The sequence below is a fragment of the Tachypleus tridentatus genome, chromosome 6 (assembly GCF_004210375.1).
Source record: "Tachypleus tridentatus isolate NWPU-2018 chromosome 6, ASM421037v1, whole genome shotgun sequence".
In the NCBI taxonomy this organism is placed as follows: domain Eukaryota; kingdom Metazoa; phylum Arthropoda; class Merostomata; order Xiphosura; family Limulidae; genus Tachypleus; species Tachypleus tridentatus.
In genome coordinates, this window is record NC_134830.1 from 70,055,963 (window position 1) to 70,071,976 (window position 16,014).

General features: G+C 32.6%; 1 protein-coding gene across 5 annotated transcripts in view; it reads right to left on the reverse strand.

The window, feature by feature from the left end:
* The window catches only part of LOC143252765 (uncharacterized), a 132,283-nt gene that overhangs the window by 64,722 nt on the left and 51,547 nt on the right, over positions 1 to 16,014 (reverse strand). Inside the window, exon 3 of one of the 5 annotated variants that reach the window (XM_076505424.1) lies at positions 12,342 to 12,482. The exons of 3 other annotated variants lie outside the window; for them this stretch is intronic. The gene's annotated coding sequence lies outside the window, so the exon portion shown is untranslated. Of the gene's footprint in view, positions 1 to 12,341; positions 12,535 to 16,014 lie in introns of all 5 variants that reach the window. One more of the 5 variants, XM_076505423.1, reaches the window with a different exon arrangement.

Here is a 16,014-nt window from a genome sequence, read left to right on the forward strand (position 1 = left end):
GATAATATACATTTGTAATTTTGTAGGATTCTATTTTACTTTATATACTTTACGTGGTGATACAAAACATACGTAGAAAAAGTAAATAATTTCAAATTTCCTCTGTTTTTTTTCATTTGTTTAAAATGTCATCTCAGATGTACATGTACTAGATGTAAAAGTATAAAAACATACCTTTTAAATAGTTTAGTAAAAAATATTTTAGGATTAAAAATTCTCGGAAAAAATTACTTTCACAAAAAATATATATATGAAATGAAAAATGTACTATAAATTAATACACAGAATATTATCTTTGACTTTTATATTTTGTTTTGCTTTTCATAGTTATATAGATTGTTATATGCTTCCTTCTATTTGAATAATTGTTTTCGGAATATACCTGAAGCAAGTTTCAACCATTTTTTTAGTTATTCTGGAATCGATACACAAAAATATTAGGGCTCTTTACCTGAATACAAATGAAAAGTAATATATGTATATATATAGCTATTGCAGATAATTGAAGTCTTATGAGCTGAAATTTAATTTGGCTTTGTACACACAGAGTATTTGTGTTTCTTCTCTATGACGCCGTACTTCATGTTTATTGTACAAGAGAAATATGATTTCTTTCTTCCTTTCACGCTATCTAAGGAAACTGACTTTAGAAGTATAGGACATTGCAACTGAAACTAATCTAGGTTGTAAAACTGTTCAGATTTTGTGAATTCGATATTAATTAATGCTACGGAAATGCGACTGAGAACGCCTATAATACTTTCCTGATATGACTTTACAAAAATATCTCTTTCAGCCCTCCCAAATCATACACGAAACGGAGACATTGTGATTTCTATTTTTATCACATTATAATTATCAGTAAGATAGTAGTTCGTACTTTTGCGACTCTTAATTATGTTGAAACATATCTCTCCTGTTTCATACTTGATCAAACATGCGCATTCTCGTCGTTGATCGATTATTTGTACGCACGTTTTTGACATAAGTATTAAGACAAGTCCAATAATACAGTGCTAAGTGCATTCAATACCTCACCGGTTTCAGAAATGTTCGATGACCTATCCGGCGCGCTTGATATATGATATGCTTCTTTGTTAATGTAGCTTTACGTAGTTTAATTAACTGTATGGAATTAATAAAAAATTCATAAATAAAGAGAGATGACATTTGTTTTAAATTTCTGGACAGTTTTTTTTAAACAAAAGTGAAACTAATTAAAAGATTAAAGTCATTTTATTTACACTGTATACCTGACTACGCACGTATCATTCAAATTGCAGTGTGTGTTGCCTACTAGTATACTGTTCATGATGAATTAGCGGCACCCAGGGTATATGTGCTTTTCTACCTATAAGAATCGGCCTATATTTCTGTTTAATTTTCATATGTTAACCTCAACTTTTTCCAAGGTGTTGGGATTTTTCTAATCTGCATAGTAATGTTCACATGCTTATCTCCAATTCTAAAACATTTTACAATTAAATCCTTATATCTTTTGAGATTAACACTGTTTTTTTTGGGGTTTTTTTAGATTAAAGGTGACGAATGACATTATCTTCAAACGAAGAGATTACTATGAATCAGTCATTTGTTTGCTTACACTGCTGCCAAATTTTATGTAATTTCACTAAACGTCTTACGGCTGCTGAAAGAGGATTAAAGTCCTAATTCCTGCCGTTATTTATAAGAAAAAAAGTGGGACGAGCCCAGCGTAGTAAGTTTAATTTTTCGTCGAATCATTTAGTTGCGATCTCCCTGTAATGAGCGCAAGTTTCAATAATAAGATAGTAACACAAAGAGGGTTCAGAAGAAAAAAAAAACAAAGAAAGAAAATACTTGAGGGAGAAATTCAGTAAGAGCAGGACAGAATAAAAGTCAACAGAGGAATTCAAATAAAACAGTGTTAGAGATTTTACAGTGAGTGGGCTGGCTTACTGTGACAGTGGAACTCGCCAGTAACTTCGTTCTGCAACATACGTCACTATGGCAGGAATTTGCGTTCAATAGCCTTTCTCCAAGAACGGTAAAAAAAAACTGGAAGTTTTCCATAGGAAATCAGATTTACATGCGGTTACAAACGACTAGTTTGTACAGAATTTTCTCATATTCCTGCGTGATAAAGGTTACCTTTGTATACCATACAATCGTCAGTAAGATAAAATGGTTAGGTATCATAGACATAGGAAACAGGGAGGGGCAGAGGGGCATGGACCCCAAAAATTAAATTAAGGGCCTGAATATCGATGGACTGTCCGAATATTTTGCTGAGAAAATTTTTGTTCAGTCTTTCTGTATGCAGTCTACCGACTTTGATACACTTTGACTACAGTTCATTGACAAATTCTAAATGTTACGTTGCTAATAATTTCTTGTCTCCGTATGATCTGTATATCATGTGAAACATTATTATTTGTACATTATTAAAATATTCTTATTACTTGTATAACTTACGATTTGGTCGTCAATAACAAACAATTTAATTTGTATCTGTTGTGCATAATACAGTGCTTCTTATTGTGTGAAATATTTGAATAATATTTCAAAGCATTTCTATTAGTTTTCAGACAATGTGTATTCATTTACGGCTATCCCCTCCTCAATATTTTGCACGTTCCAACGTGCATAGTTTAGCCACTCATAAATATTAATCGAAATGTATGGTAAACGTACAGTTATAACATTATATTGTAAGGACGATAAAAATGTTGACGTGTACCTATATTGGTTGCAATTGGGAAGCTTTCTTTAAAAAGCTGATTTTTTATACAAGCTTGACTGATATATTGCATAAGCAAGAATTTGTGGAATGTTATATTCATATAATGAAACACGAAAAAATCGCTTTGTTCAACGTTCTGTGTTATTTATAGATAACAATAGTATAAACGTTTGTGGATAAGTTCTCATATATTTATATATATGTACGAATATATATACATAAAGTCAAATCAATTCTAGATAGAAAGATAAACGTACCAACAACAACAAATATATATATCGGTTTTATGGAAGTACAAAAGGTATAATTTTCAAAGCAAACTCTCATCGGCAATATTTACTAAACGTTGGAAGTATTACATCTACCAGTCTTAATCTAAATAACACTGGTTCAGAACAAGACAACTAGCAAGAAAGATCAAACAGAGATCGGGAATTTGGTGCTAGAAACCACAACCCCAAATCTGACTATCACTCACCATCTGCAGCCAATTTGTGGGCATGAGAGTTAATAATAAAACCTTAATAACGTAATTGAAATAGTGTTATTTATTAAGGCGACGTAGGAACAGTTAATATAAAACCCTACATTAATAATTAAATAAGAACTGAGCACCCATTATCCCACTTTATGAATTTCAATCAAGAAATGAAATGAGACAACTTTGTGTTTATCCTGAATATGTCATAAACTAGATGATAAAAGATAGAAACTAGATAAAGCGTTCATAATATTGAAGTGACACCGAAAGATTAAAATTCGCGGTTAAAAATGTCCAAACCTACAGTTTTGTATGAAATATTTATTATTTAGAAAGTTATAAAATAGCTTAAATGGTTTGATAATTTATCAAATTGTATATCCATTTAAAATGAATTTATCTGTTAAAAATTTACCACTATCTAAGATGAAAGCACTGTTGTTACAAACAGTTACATATCCGTTAAGTTAGAAAATAGCAGTCCCCTGCTGGTACTGCGGTAAGTCTACGGATTTACAATGCTAAAATCAGGGGTGCGATTCCCCTCGGTCGACTCAGCAGATAGCTTGATGTGGCTTTGTTGTAAGTAAAAACACACACACACATTGGGAAATAAGTTATTCGTTTTAACAAATTTTAGAGAACCACACTATCAAAAATGACCAATTATACTTTTTTTTCATTTTGAATTAAGTTCTCTCTCGCACACAGAAAGCTACAACTTCGCACCAAACTGATGACGTTTTAGTTACTTAGGATCAGTTGAAGCTTTGTTGGATTATATTGAAAGGATGTTGCGCCGTTAAGCTGGCTTCTGTTGACAACAGCTGGTACGCAGAACACATTGTGGGATTTGTCCATTCATCAAACACTATTTGTCCAGCGTATTCTACCGTGAAATACGTTCTTTGTCGATATATTGCCTTGTGACAGTCGAAATGTAATCAAAATGAATATAACTTAAGTCTGTCTTGTATCGACATTGACTGGACTTGTGCCATGGAATCGACATCCATTTTTAATATAATTCTAAAACTGAAAAAAGTTAGATGTAAAGACAAGAAGAAAAAAACGTGCGTTTCTTTTAACATGTGTTCAGACGTAAGTGACTGAGTCTGCAACGTATATTTAATTTTTTCTACGTTAAAGTGTAAAGTGTATTCGTAATATGTATATATATATATATATATATATATTAGCGATATAATCTTTCTTTATTGTTTATTTCATTATGCAATACATTAATGCCTCGGTGGGACAACGGTAAGTCTACGGATTTACAATGATACGATTAAAGGTTCGATTCCCCTCGGTGGACACAACAGGTAGCTCGATCTGACTTTGCTATAAGAAAATATACACACACAATACATTATGAAATATGACTGAAGGTCCTGATTTGTTATATATTGAAAGATTTTATTCAGTTATACAGAGGATGATTAATGCAAACTTCAGATTCAAATTTTCGTCACACCAAACATGCTCGCCCTTTCAGCCGTAGGGGCGTTATAATATTACGGTCAATCCCACTGTTCGTTGGTAAAAGAGTAGCCCAAGGCGGTGGGTGGTGATGACTAGCTGCTTTCCCTCTAGTCTTACACTGCTAAATTAGGGATGGCTAGCGAAGATAGCCCTCATGTAGCTTTGCGCAAAATTCAAACCAAACCAATGTACGCTTATTGATTTGTTATTGAGCACAAAGCTATACATACTGTAGACTATCAGTTCTGTGCCAGTCACTAATATCGAAACTCCGTTTTTTGTTATGTAATCCTTCGGATTTACAGTTGAGCTACAGGGGGGGGGCGATAAAGTAAAACTGAGGGTAAGATTTCTTTTTATACATTCTACACGTTACGTTTACCTATTGTTTTCTTCTTATTGCTTTGCACATTTTATATTATCATAGAAGTATTTTATTATTTTGTATCTCCGTAAACATTAGTTTTTGGTTGTACTATTGGAAAACTGCTGCTATTAACTCAACAAAGTTTATGTATACTCTATTATTTACATATTGTTACTCTTAGTAAAAGTAAGGATTATACCAGTTAGTATACCGAAAGTAATCACTCATTATTTGATTAATTGTTTGTTATTATACTTTTATTATAAATAATATTTTACAGCATTAATCTAAAATATGCATTTAGGACTAACTTAAATCTTATAAGACGGCCTAAGCTCCTAAGATATTCGTGGGATTGCGGCCAGATACATCGTTAAAAGTTAAGATACCTAAATGGTGAAAGTATATTTATTTTGCTACCGTTTTGACCAAGATGATTTAGAGTTTCGATCTAACTATACATATATATATCTTACTTTGATCAGAACCTATTATCATATGCATTGTGAAAGTTACCCTCCGATCACTTGTTAAGCAAATAGTCCACACTTTGCTATTAACGTGTGAATGGAACATGCCAATCCTATTTTATGAAAGATAATACTTGGCAACACGTTTAAGTTAAAAGCTAATTAATATTTCTTAGATATCATAGAGCAGCGCGTCGTTTAATTAGCATTCCCATCGGTTTTGGATCAACGATTTAACTTACATCCAGAAATATATGTACATCTTATCGATGACAAATTTAGGTCAGTGTACAAACTATTTATTTTAATGAACAAACCACTTTGATGACAAATCATTGAATATACTTGTTGTTAGACCATTATCTGGAAGTACAGTATGTTTTTGAGTAAACTTGGTAATTTTATTCTAGAAATAAATCATGGTATACCACTAAATCAGGATTTGTTTTGGAATTTCGCACAAAGCTACTCGAGGGCTATCTGTGCTAGCCGTCCCTAATTTAGCAGTGTAAGACTAGAGGGAAGGCAGTTACTCATCACCACCCACCGCCAACTCTTGGGCTACTCTTTTACCAACGAATAGTGGGATTGACCGTAACATTATAACGCCCCCACGGCTGGGAGGGCGAGCATGTTTGGCGCGATGCTGGCGCGAACCCGCGACCCTCGGATTACGAGTCGCACGCCTTACGCGCTAGGCCATGCCAGGCCCCGCTAAATCAGGACCAATTTAAAGATATAATAGCCATTAAAGAGTAATGGTTAATTTTCTTACTCGGAAAAATTGACGATTTTTGTATCTTTCAAGAGATTAACGAACATTCCACCTGGATCGTACTGGATATTTTTGCTCAGTTGAATACTTCAATTTCGAGCTTTTTACGCAATCATCATTCTAGTTTGATCAATAACATAGAAGGTTATCCGAATGAACATAATGCACATATGCATTAGCAAATCCAAATGTGACCTCATTATTTCACATAGTGAACTAATAGAAGTTAACATTATGTTTCACTCTAAGTAAAACAATTTCGAACCACCTACATCTAAACGATATATAGTTGTACTCCCAGAATCCGTTTGTAAGAATCATTAAAATATTTTTTACCAGATACCGCAATATCATTGATATGAGGGTGTCTGATAGCAAAGATGAGAATTTCTTCTTTTAATAGCCCAAAGTTTCGAAATTGAAGAAAAACTACCAATTGGAGTGTAAGATATTTATAGCTGAGTTAATCCTATCATTATGGTCCCCAACTGGCTATAAGGCTAAACGTATACAAAACCAATTATTTTGAAGTATTTAATGCAGTTTATTATCATATTATTGACATTAAATACATAACATTAGCATGGACGATTCGAAAAAAGTTACCCATTGATATACAAAAATTGCTTCTCATGATAAACCAGAGTTCTGTGTGTGTTTGTGTTTTCTTATAACAAATCCACATCTAACTATCTGCTGAGTCCACCGAGGGGAATCGAACCCCTGATTTTAGCGTTGTAAATCCGTAGACTTACCGCACCATCAGAGTTCTCGGCAACTTTGGAGAAGAACAAGATAAATAATAAGTTGTCAAGCATAGATGATGAATAATAAAGTGTGAAAAAAATAAAAGTGAGTAATTTATTTACATCTGTAACACTTAGAACAGTTTCTAAAACAAGTACCCAACTGTGCAGGATTAATCAGTATATTTCCCATGGTTATCAGGGCTTATTCAAGACCCCATTCATAGAGTGTGTGGTTCCACGATAACCAGATAGTCCGATGTGTCTCTGCTGTAATAAAACATACATATACACACATTATATTTATATTAGTAATTTACTGATATCGGTTAAAAGCTAAAGATGGCGACCTGTGTAGATTATGATCTTTTACACGTTGTTCACGCATTAATCGTTGAAATCTTGGATTATAAAAGCCCTGGCACTCTAAAATCAAATAAATACATTGAAACTGTCACACGACATTATACAGACCAATTGAAGTGATGCTGTGAAATACAGAGAACAAGGTTTGAAGCACTGTGACTGGTAATTACGCCAAGTGTAATAAGCTGAACGTGCAGAATAGGTATCAATATCGGCTTAAAGATCTGGAACCAGCATTTCTTTGATCAAGTAATAGTGATTACATAGATTTGCATCTTTATAAACACACACATTAGAAAATGTCTCACTTTAATTCCGTTAGGTTTAAACCCAATTGATGTGCACATTAAGTTATAATAAAAAATTAAAAGTAGTCGTCTAAGTTGTTCAGATCTGTAGTCAGAGATATTTCGTTCAAATAAATACTTAAGATTTTGTTAACTGCACATTTAAATATAAGTAACAAAATTTTTATTTTGATGTAAGGTGCGAAATGTTCTTTGGTTCATGAAATGTTTGTGTGTATTAGTATAAGTAACACCACACAATCACAAAGATAAATTTAGCATACTGCATGTTTTAGAAAAATCAAATCAAGACCCCATTGATACAATGAGTGGTTCCATGATTATAACATAGTCCGATGTGGCTTTGCTATAAGAAAATACACAAGCACACACATTATAAATGTATTTGTAAGTTACTGATATCGGATTGAGAGCGAAAGATTTAACTCAAATATTTAGTCAGCTTCAAGGTTATTGGTTACTGGATTTTTATTACACGTCTATCTGCATTAATTCGAAATAAATTAGATCCCAGTATATGGAGAAGTGTAACTTCTGGATTACAAGTTATGTGAATATTGAACATAATTGTAAACATGGTTTAGGTCAAGGTAATAAATCATACAGAATCTGAGCATGAAAGCAGCTGAGTTACATTAGTGTTCAACACCTTATGGTAACAGGCAATTTTCGCTTGAGAAAATATCAAACTGATATATAATTACTGTGTTCAAAATTTTAACTACCTGCAAATCTAGAACTGCCTCAAATTTCAATTAAGACAATTGCTAATTATTTCTTGACGTTATTGTCTCTATTATTGTTGTGTTGTTGTTTTTAATTTACTTAGTATAGGTGACACAAGGTTTGCAATATAAAGCTGAAAACATGTTCAGACTATATTATCTTACACGTTCTGTCATCAATCGTGAAAACCCTGGATTAGAAGTAAAACTGTGGAAGTCAAATCGAAAGCACCGGAATCCACTTATTCAATTTCCGCAACTATCCAATCATAACATTACCCTTGCACTTGTAGAAACAACTTAAAAATGCACATTGTTTGTAAATTATGTGGGCGATAGTTTGATTTCAACTACTGTACACATTCTATATAAAAAAAAAAGCAGATGTAACGAAAAACTATTCGCTGATAGGATTATGGAACTTTGAGAAAATGGAACACCGTATTACTTAGACATTCAGTAAGTGTTTCAAAGGTTTGAATTACATGAAATGCGCAAATGAGCGAGGGAGTGTGGCATTATCTAATATGAAACATCAAAGACATTTTAGAAGGAAAATGTTAAGGGATCTGTATACTAGAAACAGAAATTTCTTCGTCACAACTCAGTAAACGAAAGTTGAGACAAAACAGTAATGATGAACAAAATAATTATACGAAAGTTGGACGACAAATTTTGACAAAGAAAAATTATTTTAGCACATTCATCTATAATTTTTATTATCGTTGAAACTAATTAACCATACTAAAAAGTACAAATTTAGCCTTTTTAGGCTTAAAAAAAAAGTTAGTAAATTATTACTTGAAGCTTTTGGCAAAAAGTTGCAAATCATTTACAGAGAGGTGGTGATATTAATAACAGTTCTTAGTAAATCTCGATATAAGTTCTTTTTCTGTTGAGATACACTTTTGTAATAAATCATACATGAAATTTACGAGAATTATGTATTTCAGCTCAAATGGGTCGGGCACAGTCTCGTTATCAGCGTGTTGGTTTGTGTATCGAAGGTTCCGGGATTGGAAACGGGATGTTACTGAACAAGATCCATACTTTTAGAAGTAACGGCCATCGCCGCTACGCTGTTTAAAGAGATGACAAAGTATTTCTCAGAGATGATTGTTGCTAGCCGTCTACCTAATCGGTAGTTTAAAATTAGAGACGGTTTCTTTGTTTGTTTTTAAATTTCGCGCAAAGCCGTCCCTAATTTTGCAGCGGTAGACTAAAGGGAAGCCAGCTAGTCATCTCTACCCACAGTCAACAGTTGGGTTACTCTTTTTCCAACGAACAGAGGGACTGATCGTGACATTATAAGGTCCCCACGGCAGAAAGGGAGAGCATGTTTTTTTGTGACGGGGATTTGAACCTACGAAACTCAGGTTACCAGTCGAGCACCCTAACCACCCGGTCATACCGGGCAATTAGGGATAGTTGTTCCTCAGTTGAAGAGGTCTTTATTCATGCTAGTTAAACCACGTGAGTATAAAGTATATTTCGAAAATTACAGTTATTAATTTCATTTGAAAAGATAAAACATGAGCATTAGAATAACTTGTTACTTTGCTTTTATTTTCCTATGAATGAATGAAATGAGCATGCGCCCTCAGGGTTTCAGTTACTTTTTTTTCCCTATATACATAATTGATTCTCTATAACTTGTTACAGCTTTTACAGACCAGTTTGTCTTTTTTTAAACAACGCCCGCTGTTTGGTATCCATAACAATAACCTTATGGGTAAGACTTATGTTACTACTGATTAGCCAATATACAAGACAGGCATGCAAACTCGCACATTTACAAACTTGAGTTAGTTTATTGTCCACCCTCTCTCAAAATCACACCACACCCTAGTGGCCCCACCTTCTCTTGAAGCCACAATATAAATTACGAAAATTTAAGCTTCATAGTGGAACTAGCCTGCAATAGAAGTAATTATTAATCAGCAAATCTTCACCTCGTTTCTTGATTATCAATGATGTTTATCTTCCACGTTATCCTTCATTTTATCCCAAATTCTAAGTCACAACAATACAGTTATTTGTATTTTAAATACAACCACGTTGACTTTTGATATTCTTATATTTTACATTCGTATTACAAATACCCTAACAAATTAACAATACTATATTATAAACATTTTCAAAATTTTAAATTGCCCACCAAATTTTTTCTAGCTTAAATATTTCATTCGTACTCAGGCTGTGACATATAACACATCAAATCCTATACTCTGACTTTATTTAAGTATCCTTTTAAATTAAAACTAGTTAACCGATTCATTAAAGAATTTTTCAAAACATTTTTTGAAACATTGTTTGAATCACCAAAGTAAGGTAAAGGTTACGCAATTTAATAGTGATAACACACACACAAACACACATAATAATTTTATGCCTCTTCGAGAATGTTTATTTGTTTCGGATGCTTGCGTGAAGCTATGTAAAGTTTTCTTCGTTAGTCGTTCCTGATTTTAAACTGATATACTTGAATGAGAGTAACTAATCGGATCATCCTTTCTTAACTCTTGTGTCCAATCGGGACTTAATTGTCTCTATTTTAATATATACACGGCCCCTAAGTTTGGAAAATATACATTTCCTAAAGAACTGATGGTTTGAATATACATACGGTTCATAATTATTTAGAAAGATAGTTAAAAACAAATAAATCATTAACTAAATTTATAATATGAAAGTTATGGAGTTAAGGGCAAAGGACCAGTCATATTCCTCTAAGATTCCCTCTAAACTCTGATCCTAATAGTTATAGTTGGTCAGAACGCTGATTTGCATCTGCAGTTTGCACTCGTTTCCAAAAATATGATTATACGACTGTAAGCACGTCATGATGTATAATAGATAATGAATATATCAAGCTTAAGTACCGTTGTCGCAAAAGAAAATATTTATATGTCAGAAGTAAGAGTACCATCATATGCTAGATAACGTTTTTTTACTTTTCTATGATATGTCCACAATCCACATCTGTGCATCAGACTTACATGCTTTTAATATGACTCACAGGGATAACATAAAATAGACCTGGATCACCGAAGAATGTGAGGAAGTCTCATCAACATGTTTTTTACTGTTCTCTTTTTTAAGCAATATTCACTCGATTACTGCTTTTAAATTTCATCTTTCCCTGTTTTTCAGTGCTCAGAGAATTTTTTCCTTATCTTAGAGTTAACGTTTCTGAGGGTAATCGCCGATAACAAAGATATATTTTGTTCGTATGTTTCGCTGACATTTGATGTTTTATAACTATATATATATGTATGATACTGATGAATGCTAAAAAAGTCATTTGTAGATAGTTCAGTACGGACACATTTGTTTCACCATAAATACCTAGCATGGCCAGGTGGTTAAGACACTCGACTCCTAATCTGAGAGTCCCAGGTTCGAATCCTGTCACACCAAACATGCTCACCCTTTCAGCTGTGGGGGCGTTACAAATGTGACAGTCAATCCCACTATTCCTTAGTAAAAGAGTAGCTCAAGAGTTGGCGGTGGGTAGTAATGATTAGCTGTCTTTCCTCTAGTCTTACACTGCTAAATTATAGACGGCTAGCGCAGATAGCCCTCATGTAGCTTTGCGCGAAATTCACAACAAAACTGTTTTTAATTTTCTTACATATGCTAAGGCACTTAAACCCGAATATAAAAGAACGAATTCATTTTGTAGAAAAACCTAAACTGTATATAAATATTTTAAAATATGAGTTAATTACGTAATATTTTGCAGATTAATTTAATTATTTTATCGAATTTAGTGAAATACAATACATAAATTTTATGAGAACGGCAGGCATAAAGAAATAGGAAAATTCATAATGTACGACGTTATGATAAAACTAGCTTCGTATTACAATTAGTTTCTTTTATCATATACATACGTTTGTCTGTACTTCAACAGGCCGCTTAACTCTTTCTTCTGTGATGCCTTATACGAGTGACAGTCAACACCACTGTTCAGTTCAAAGAGCTAGACAAAGCTCTCTTGCCAGCAAATGTTTCTGACTGGCTGCCTTCTTTCTCTGTTGATAATTCAAGATTAGGGAGGGCTATGGCCTGGCCTCTTGACCAACTCTACGCATAAGATTCCGTTCAGATTGAAAATTCCAATTCGAACTACTTCGGTTAAACATTTTACATTTAACTAAAAAGCACAAATCCTAGCAACCACGCATTCAGGGTTACATATAGCTCAATAAACGTAACAGGTATTATTCAGGGTATATAACACTTATGTGGATAACCTTTTTGTATTCGGAGTTTGGATTAGTAAATCTCTTCAACAGGACATTTCAGAGTGACTATCACACCGTTGTATTTTAGGAATAAAAATTGTTTTGAGTACTTAAGAAAACAAGAAGTTGTTTAGAACTAAAAATTGTAATAACATTGAGTCTAAGGTTAAAGAAAACCACCTACATGGACCAGAAATAACAAAAAATAATGAACTTGGTGAATATTCTAGTGAACTTAATATATTGGTTTAACTTGGAGTGTTTAATATCGGGAAATAAAATTATTAATGATTTCAGTGCATCTATTAATTATATAGATTATCCTTGCTGTTATCGATATTTGCTAGTCTTATTACCACTAGTATTTCACAAGTTTGAGTCTACGTATGAGTTAGTTCTTAATCCACATAATAAGTTATCAATGCCAAATAATTTTTTCTAAGTGTAGAGAAAGACAAAAATGAAATAGAGAATGCATGTTTGTGAGTATACATTTATAAACATATTCTAAGTATTATAACCAATTCTAATAGTGAAATATCAGTTTATTTCTGAGACATAAAACTTAGTTGGTCGTTTCATGTAATGTCACCGAGTTTTTATGTGAAAAGGCTTAACATTAATTGTCTATATTAGGTTAGGTTAGGGTTGAAGAGTTGAAAGTATTTATAGGTGTGTTAAGTTAAAACATACATAAGCTGTGTTGAGTACCCGTTGACAGTGTGAACATATTTGGAAACACGATTTGGTTTGGTTTGAATTCCGCACAAAGCTACACGAGGGCTATTTGCGCTAGCTATCCCTAATTTAGCAGTGTAAGACTAGAGAGAAGGCAGATAGTCATCACCACTCATCGCCAACTCTTGGGATACTCTTTTACCAACGAATAGTGGGATTAATCGTAACATTACAACGTACCCATGGCTGAAAGGGCGAACATGTTGGGTGTGACGGGGACTCGAACCCGCTACCCTCAGATTACGAGTCCAGTACTTTAACCACTTGGCCATGCCGAAACCACCAAAAATATAAAAGATAAAAATGAAATTTCATAATACTATGAGTGAGACAAGGTGTATCTCTAGCTTTGCATTTTCTGTGTCCGTACAATTAACAATATAACACTGCAATAAACTTATTAAATGTTGTATATAACTAACAGTGACAAGATTTTATAGATAGATATCAATACGTTTTATTCAATTCTTAATAGAAGTAGATAGAATGGGTTTCTTATACCGTTGGTCGAAATTTATGTTAAAACACAAATTGGCAGTTTCACTATATTACTTTATATAAATGTCTTTTTTTAATTAAATTGTTTCATGCCAAGTTACATTATAATATTATTACCTTCATAACAACATATAAATTAAGCATAGTTAATAATCAATATGATTAATATGGTATTATATGCATATTTCAGTTTGCATACCAAAAACTTTAACATCAAATATAGTGATGTACGGTAATGCGATGAGCTAGTGAATGATATTAAATTTTCTGGTTTTAATACGTTGGACGCTGAAGGGTATACATTATTATTAATTAATTCACTTATATCTTAAAGCAAAAGCTTTAGAGAAGATTGACGTATTCAATTTAGGTAATAAGAATATTGCAAAAGATAAAAGGAATTTATTTGAAACTGCTATAACGTTAGCGACAGATGATGTGATAAATTAGTGAATATAATTTGTAATGACGTATTGAATGGTTTTAACAAAGGTTAAAAACACTTGATCCTGAAAGCAACTCATCAAGTACTTTTATGTATTACAAAATATGCATACTGAAAGAACACGGAATAAAAAAAAGCTTTTGAATAATTTAAAACGAAAAAGGCAAAAGTCCTTAGAACTCTAAGAAGTACAGCCTGTGCTAAAAAAATTATAAAATTATTATCATGTTTCCACCCAGTAAAAAGCATTAATAGATTGCAAAGAAATGACAGATTAATCTGTCTAATAAGAATTTCTAGATTAATAAAGAAAACATATTATGCATTGCTTCTCAAGTAAGTTCGGTTCATTTTGGCTCATTTTTGATATTTTATCTCAGTTTTAGAAGCGATTTTATGGTGCGAATAAGTTTTATCGCTATAAATAATGAAGTTGAATACATTTAAAACATTAAGTCGAGCATTTGTAATTTTTCTACCGCACTTCACTCAACAACAACAAAAAAAAAAAGCCTTTTCCGGCTTAAAATTAATCTTTACTGGAAGATTTCATCCTGTGTCACCGACAAAACAGTCACGTGACAACATAGCTTCAGTATCTTGTTTCGTATACTTTATGGAGGCCATGCTACTGTAATTGCAGAGACTCATTCATAATTGTACCGAATACATCAATCCATGTTTAAATTTTCTTAAATAATATAAGAGAGTTGTATGTTAATGGTTAATATTGTTTTTCCATGACGATAGTTTGATATAGTAGGAACAGTAGCTTCTGATCCAGTTTAATATTTCAGGAACAGCTTTGGATTCAGTTTAATATATTAAATCCGAATTCAAAATACTATTTTTGTTCCATATGTAGTGTTTTAATTAAATTGCTCAAAAATTCCTTTTTAATGTTGATTTTTTAATATACGTTTTTTCAAAAGAGATTCGGTATTGTTTCATAATGTTGATTGACGTTCTTGACTGTCTTTGAACAGGGATTTGATGAAAACTATATGTGTTTAGCATTGTAATAAAACAGGTTACCAGCACGTGCTTTCTTTAGTTTTCTACGATCTTGTTAATTTGTCCATTATGGCTCGAAATCAGAGATGCAATATAAACAGCATTTCAGATCTATCTTTTGCCTCCCACAAGTCACTGCCCAATAAGCTTTTCGTAAAATACCAGAACTCATAATTTGAGTTGAACAATTAAAGACACAAAATTTTATGAAACTATTTATATGTTGTACAGTATAATACTTTGGAGTTACAGTTTAAACGCCAAAAGTTGGCGAAATATTGAAAAACCAATAGGCTCAAAAATTGTGTATAAGAAAAGATTAATTCTAGGTATTCTATTTCATTACTCTTCATTCGTCTTTTGCGGCTCAAAATCAGAAGTGTGTAAAAAACTGTAAAGATAGAATTGGTATGAAATGCTGTTTATTACACACCCTTAAGTTCGAGCTACAACAGATAAATTAATATAAACGTAAAACAATAACAACAATAAAATATTTCGCTGGCTTCTACCGTTTAACCATGATTTGTTGAGCATTGTTGGTTTAATGTTCTTTGAATTGAAACTATGTTGAAAATATAGTAGATTTATTGCATTTTAAATAAAAATAGTATCATTAAATAG